Source organism: Somniosus microcephalus, chromosome 1 (assembly GCF_052327205.1).
Source record: "Somniosus microcephalus isolate GS21.2 chromosome 1, FLI_Smic_1.0, whole genome shotgun sequence".
NCBI classification, from domain to species: Eukaryota; Metazoa; Chordata; class Chondrichthyes; order Squaliformes; family Somniosidae; genus Somniosus; species Somniosus microcephalus.
The window spans coordinates 219943257-219950340 of NC_140987.1; positions in this window are offsets into that span (position 1 = coordinate 219943257).

Genomic DNA, 7084 nt, shown 5'->3' on the forward strand with positions numbered 1-7084 from the left:
ATACACCACATCCACTTGTTCTCCCTTATCTATTCTACCAGTTACATCCTCAAAAAATTCCAGTAGATTAGTCAAGCATGATTTACCTTTTGTAAATCCATGTTGACTTTGTCCGATCCCGTCACTGTTTTCCAAGTGCGCTGCTATTACAGGAAACTTTTTTTTTTTATCCGGCACTGACGGGACCGACGTGGTGCCGGTTCATCAAAAATTCCGGATAATCGAAAGCTATAGTAAAAAATACGGAGAGATGAGAGCTCCGTATAAAGCAACAAACCCTGTTGCTTAGCAACAGGTTCAGAACAATGGCCACAAGTTCCAAGCGTCTCTGTAGTTTAGCAACAGCTGCAGCCACACCCTTGCACAGCAACAGATGGAGGAAGGCAAGTACAATACGAAGTAAAACTTACCTGAACCTACTCCTGAATTTTGCCGGTTAACCGAGATTTCCGGTTATTTAGGTGCCGGTAAATCGAAAGTTTCCTGTACATCTTTTATAATGGACTCTAGCATTTTCCCAACTACCGATGTCAGGCTTACCGGTCTATAATTCCCTGTTTTCTCTCTACCACCCTTCTTAAATAGTGGGGTTACAGTAGTTATCCTAGGATGTAGATTATCAGGCCCTGGGGATTTATCGGCCTTCAATCCCGTCAATTTCCCTAACACCATTTCCCTACAAATACTGATTACATTCAATTGCTCCCTCTCATTAGGCCCTATGTTCCCCGACATCTCTGGGAAGTTATTTGTATCCTCCTTTGTGAAGACAGAACCAAAGTATGTATTTAATTGGTCTGCCATTTCTTTGCTCCCCATTATAAATTGCCCTGATTCTGACTGCAAGGGACCTACGCTTAACTTCACCAATCTTTTTCTCTTCACATAGCTATAGAATCTTTTACAGTCAGTTTTTATGTTATCTGCAAGCTTACTCTCAATCTATTTTCCCCCTCTTAATTAATCCTTTGGACCTATTAGGAACAAAGAAGGTGATATATGCTGAGAGGCGCAGGGCAAGGCTAGAATACTCTGAGTACTTTGTATCAGCGTTTACGAAGGTGGTGGTTGCGGACAACAAAATATCGGTAGAAGTAGAAAAGGTAGAAGCAATGGAAGGGGTGAAAATTGATAGACAGGATGTACTAGAAAGGCTGGGTATGCTTAGAGTGGAGATGGCTTACATCCCAGGTTGCTAAGGGAATTGGGGGAGGAGATAGCGGAAGGGCTTGCCATAATTTTCCAATCTTCCCTAGAAGTGGGGGAGGTGCCTGAGGATTAGAAAGTGGCAAATATGACACCATTGTTCAAGAAAGGGTGCAAGGACAATCCTAGTAACTACAGGCCGGTCAGTTTAACATCAGTGGTGGGTAAAGTTTTAGAAACAATAATCAAGGAAAAAATTAACAGGCACTTGGAGAGGTTTAAGCTAATTAAGGAGAGCCAACACGAATTTGTAAAAGGCAGATCGTGTTTGACTGATCTAATTGAATTTTTTGATGAAGTAACAGAGAGGATTGATGAAGGGAATGCAATGGATGTTGTCTACATGGATTTTAGGAAGGAGTTTGGCATAGTACCACATAGAAGGCTGGTTAACAAAATTGAGGCTTATGGAATAGGTGGGTCAGTGGCAGCTTGGATAAGGAATTGGCTTAAGGACAGAAAACAGTGAGTTGTGGTAAATGGCTGTTTTTCAGACTGGAGGATGGTAGACAGTGGTGTTCCCCAAGGGTCAGTGCTGGGGCCACTGCTTTTTTTGATATATATAAATGATCTGGATATTGGAACACAGAGTAGAATTTCTAAATTTGCAGTTGACACCAAACTTGGGGGTGTGGCAAACAGTGATGATGATACCAATCGACTGCAACAGGACATAGATAGGCTAGCAGAATGGGCAGACAAGTGGCAGATGGAATTTAATACAGAGAAGTGTGAGGTGATGCATTTTGGCAAAAGAAACAGGGAGAGGCAATATACACTTAATGGCACAGTTTTAAAGATTGTGCAGGGACAGAAGGACCTGGGAGTTAATGTCTGAAGGTGGCGGGACATATTGAGAGAGTGGTTAGCAAAGCATATGGGATCTTGGGCTTCATAAATAGAGGTATTGAGTACAAAAGTAGAGAAGTTATGCTGAACCTTTATAAAGCGCTGGTTGGGCCACAACTGGAGTATTGCGTTCAGTTCTGGTCACCACACTGTAGGAAGGATGTGAAGGTCCTTGAGAGGGTGCAGAGGAGATTTACCAGAATAGTTCCGGGGATGGGGGATCTTGGCTACAAGGACAGGTTGGAGAAGCTGGATTTGTTTTCATTACAGCAAAGGAGGTTGAGGGGTGATTTGATAGGGGTGTACAAGATTACGACGGGTTTGGATAGGCTAGACGGGGAAAGGCTGTTCCCACTAGTTGATGGTACAAGGAATAGGGCACAGATTTAAGGTTTTGGGCAAGAGATACAGGGGGGATGTGAGGAAAAACTTTTTTTACACAGAGAGTGGTGAGGACCTGGAACTCGCTGCCGACGGAAGTGGTGGAAGCAGAGACACTCAATATTTTCAAGGGTTGACTGGATAGGCACTTGAGGGAAATAAACTTGCAGGGCTACGGGGATAGAGCAGGGAATAGGACTGACTGGATTGCTCTACAGAGCGCCGGCACGGACTCGATGGGCTGAATGTCCTCCTTCTGAGCCGTTATGACTATGACACTATGACCAGCAGTCAGCAGCCGAGTCCCCCTCACCCCACTCACCTTCCAGAACACGGAACCCCCATCACCTCCCGTAACCCGAGACCCGCTCACCTCCCGTAACCCGAACCCTCCTCTCCTCAAACCCCCTCCCTCCCCCTCAAACCCCCTTTTCCCTCCTCAAACCCCCTCCCCCCACCCCTCCTCCCAATCCTCCACCCTCCTTCTTCCCCATCTTTTCCTAGCCCCCTCCCCTAACCCCTCCTCACCTCAACCCCACTCCTTCTCCTCCTCACCTCAACCCCCCCTCCTCCTCCTCACCTCAACATAACATAAGAAATAGGAGCAGGAGTAGGCCATACGGCCCCTCGGGCCTGCTCCGCCATTCAATAGCATTATGGCTGATCCGAATCTAGACTCACGTCCACTTCCCTGCCCTCTCCCCGTAACCCCTAATTCCCTTATCTGCTAGGAAACTGTCCATCTCCATTTTAAATTTATTTAATGTTGCAGCTTCCACAGCTCTCTGGGGTAGCAAATTCCATAGATTTACTACCCTGAGTGAAGAAGTTTCTCCTCATCTCAGTTTTGAAAGGGCAGCCCCTTATTCGAAGATTATGCCCCCTAGTTCTAGTCTCACCCATCAGTAGAAACATCCTCACCGCAGCCACCCGATCAAGCTCCCTCACAATCTTACATGTTTCGATAAGATAAACCCCCCTCCTCCTCCTCAACCCCCCTCTTCCTCCTCCTCCCCTCAACCCCCCCCTCCTCCTCCTCCCTTCAACCCCCCTCCTACCTTCAACCCCCCTCCTCCTCCTCCCCTCAAGCCCCCTCCTCCTCCTCCTCCCCGCAACCCCCCTCCCCCTCCCCTCAACCCCCCTCCTCCTCCCCTCAACACCCCTCCTCCTCCCCTCAACACCCCTCCTCCTCCCCTCAACACCCCTCCTCCTCCTCCGCCCCTCCTCCTCCTCCTCACCTCAACCCCCCTCCTCACCTCAACACCTGCCCCCTCCTCCTCACCTCAACCCGCCCCCCCTCCTCACCTCAACACGCCCCCTCCTCCTCACCTCAACCCGCCCCCTCCTCCTCACCTCAACCCGCCCCCTCCTCCTCACCTCAACCCGCCCCCTCCTCCTCACCTCAACCCGCCCCCTCCTCCTCACCTCAACCCCCCTCCTCCTCACCTCAACCCCCCTCCTCCTCACCTCAAACACCCCTCCTCCCCTCTTAATCCCCTCCCTCCTGCCACCTTCACGCCTTCGCTCCTCCCCTCTTCACTCCCACCTTGCCTCTTCACTCCCTCTCCCTCCTCCCCTCTTCACTTCCCCCTCCTCCATCCTCCCCTCATCACACCCTCCCCTCTTCACTCCCCCCACCACCCCCTCCCTCCCTTCAAACCCCCTCCCTCCCCTCTTCACCCCCCCTCCCTCCCTCACCTCTACACCCCCTCCCGCCCCTCCTTCACCCCCTCCCTCCCTTCTTCCCCTCCTCACCTCTCTTCCCTCCCCTCTTCACCCCCTCACCTCTCTTCCCTCACCTCTTCACCCCCCACTCCCCACCCCCCCAACCCTCCCTCCGCACACCCCTGCCCTCCCTCCCCCATTCCCTCCCCTCTTCACCCCCCTCCCCCCTCAACCCCTCCCCCCTCCTCAACTCAACCCCCTCCTCCTCACCTCAACCCTCCTCCTCCCCTCAACCCCCCTCCTCCTCCCCTCAACCCCCCTCCTCCTCCCCAACTCAACCCCCTCCTCCTCCCCAACTCAACCCCCTCCTCCTCACCTCTTGATCCCCTCCCTCCTGCCACCTTCGCGTCTTCGCTCCTCCCCTCTTCACTCCCACATTGCCTCTTCACTCCTCCCCCCTCCTTGCCTCTTCACTCCCCCCGCCCCCTCTTCACTTCCCCCTCATCCCTCCCCTCTTCACTTCCCCCTGCCATCTTCACTTCCCCCCTCACTTCCCCCCTCCCTTCTTCACTTCCCCCCTCCCTCCTCACTTCCCCCCTCACTTCCCCCCTCCCTCCTCACTTCCCCCTCCCTCCTCACTTCCCCCCTCCCCTCTTCACTTCCCCCCTCCCTCCTCCCCTCTTCATTTCCCTCTCCCTCCTCCCCTCTTCACTTCCCTCCTCCCCTCTTCACTCCCCCCTCCTCCCTCCTCCCCTCCTCCCTCCTCCCCTCTTCACCCCCTCCCCTCTTGACTTCCCCCTCCTCCATCGTCCTCTTCACTCCCACCCCTCTCTCTTCCCCTCATATCTTCACCCCACCTCACCTCTTCACAACCCCTACCCCTCTTCACCCCCCCTCACATCACCTCCCCTCCCTCCCCTCTTCAACCCCCTCCCTCCTGTCTCCACCCCCTCCCTTCCTCACCTCTTCATCCCCTCCCTCCCTCACCTCACCTCTTCACCCCCCTCCCCAACCCCCAAACCCTCCCTCCCCAATGCACCCCCTCCCTCCGCACACCCACCCCCCCTCTCTCCCTCCACTCTTCACACCCCATTCCCTCCCCTCCAACCTACTCCCCTCCGTCCCCTCTTCGCCCCCCCTTCCTTCCCTCCTCCCTCCCCTCTTCACCCCCTCCCTCCCTCCCCACCTCCCTTCCTCCCCTCTTCGCCCCCCCCCTCCCCCCTCCCACCCTCCCCGACGCCCCCCTCCCTCCCCTCGCCTCCCCTATGCGCCCCCCCACCCTCCCCTCCGTGCCCCCCACCCTCCCCTCCCCCTCCCCCCTCCCTCTCCCCCCTCCCTCCCCTCTTTGCCCCCCTCCCTCCCCTCTTTGCCCCTCTCCTTCTTCGCCCCCCTCCCTCCCTTCTTCGCCCCCCTCCCTCCCTTCTTCGCCTCCCTCCCTCTCCTTTGCCCCCTCCCTCCACCCCTCCCCTTTTCGCCCCCCCTCCCCCCTCATCACACCCCCTCCCCCCATCACAGCCCCCGCCCCCCCTCTTCACTCCCCCTCCCCACACCCAATTCACAATTCACAATTCAAATCGCTTTATTGGCATGACAAGTTACATCTTATGTTGCCAAAGCATCAAAATACATCTATGGTTTACCACATAAACGCAGTTCCATTCATACAGTGTATAAACAGGTATATCCCCGAGTGTACAAACATACACTCGCATCGTTTATATATATTCTTTTCTTAGTTTACTGGTTGGCTCTCTGTTCATGGCAAGCTGCAACATAGCGTGCCGCCAGTGTTACACAGCTTCTCTCCTCTCCCAGTAGGAATGGGAGTTTTTGGTTGTCATTCAGATTTCTGAAATCAGGGCATATTTGTGAGAATTTTTGGTAGAAAATTCTCCCTGATGCCCTGATATTTTCCACAAGCTGTGAGGAAGTGCATCTCTGTCTCCACCACTCCCTGACAGCAGTGCGAGCATATCCTTTCCTCTCTCGGCAGCCTGGTCTGCCTGTGTCTGCCTTTTTCGATCGCTAGGCTATGTTCGCTAAGTCTGTACCTTGTCAAGGTTCTTCTCAGTTTGTTATCCTTTACCATGGTCAGGTAATCAGCTATGTTGTATTGTCTGTTTAGGGCCAAGTAGCAATTGAGTTTGCTTTGGGTTTTTGTTGTTTCTGCCCAATATGTCAGATATTTTTCCTTTTGCTTAGCGACGATTGTGTTGGGTCGAATTCTTTGTGTTACCCTGTCACTGTCCTGGGGCTGGTTATTGTTAGTATTGTTAGTAGTTACTTCACTGAGTCCAGGACTAGTTGACTGAGGGTATTCTTCTTTATGGTCAGCTCTTGGCATTTCAGGGCGTAGTAGTGATAGCATTGGGGATTGCTCATTTGTAGGTGATTCCAAAATTTGGTGGCTCTTTTTTGGATAGTGATTATTAATGGATATTGGCCGAGTTTCCGCCCTGCATGCATTGTTTACTGTTTTCCTTTGAGTCCGGAGGATACTTTTACAGAATTCTGCATGTAGGATCTCAATTGGGTGTTTGTCCCAATTTTGCAAATTCTTGTTGCCCCTCCCCTCCCCCCTCTTCACACCCCCTCCCCTCCACACCCCCTCCCCACCACACCCCCTCCCCTCCACACCCCCTCCCCATCCCCTCCCTCCCCCCTTCACACCCCCTCCCCCCTCCCCACCCCTCTTCACACCCCCTACCCCCTCCTCTTCACACCCCTAACCCCCTCCCCTCCCACACCCTCCCCCCCTCCCCTCCCCCTCCCCTCCACACCCCCTGCCCTCCACACCCCCTCTTCACACCCCCTCCCCTCCACACCCCCTCTTCACACCCCCTCCCCTCCACAACCCCTCCCCTCTTCACACCCCCACCCCTCTTCACACCCCCTCCCCCCTTCACAGCCCTTCCCCCCTTACCACCCCCTCCCCCCTTCACACCCCTTCCCCCTCCCCTCTTCACACCCCCTCCCCCTCTTC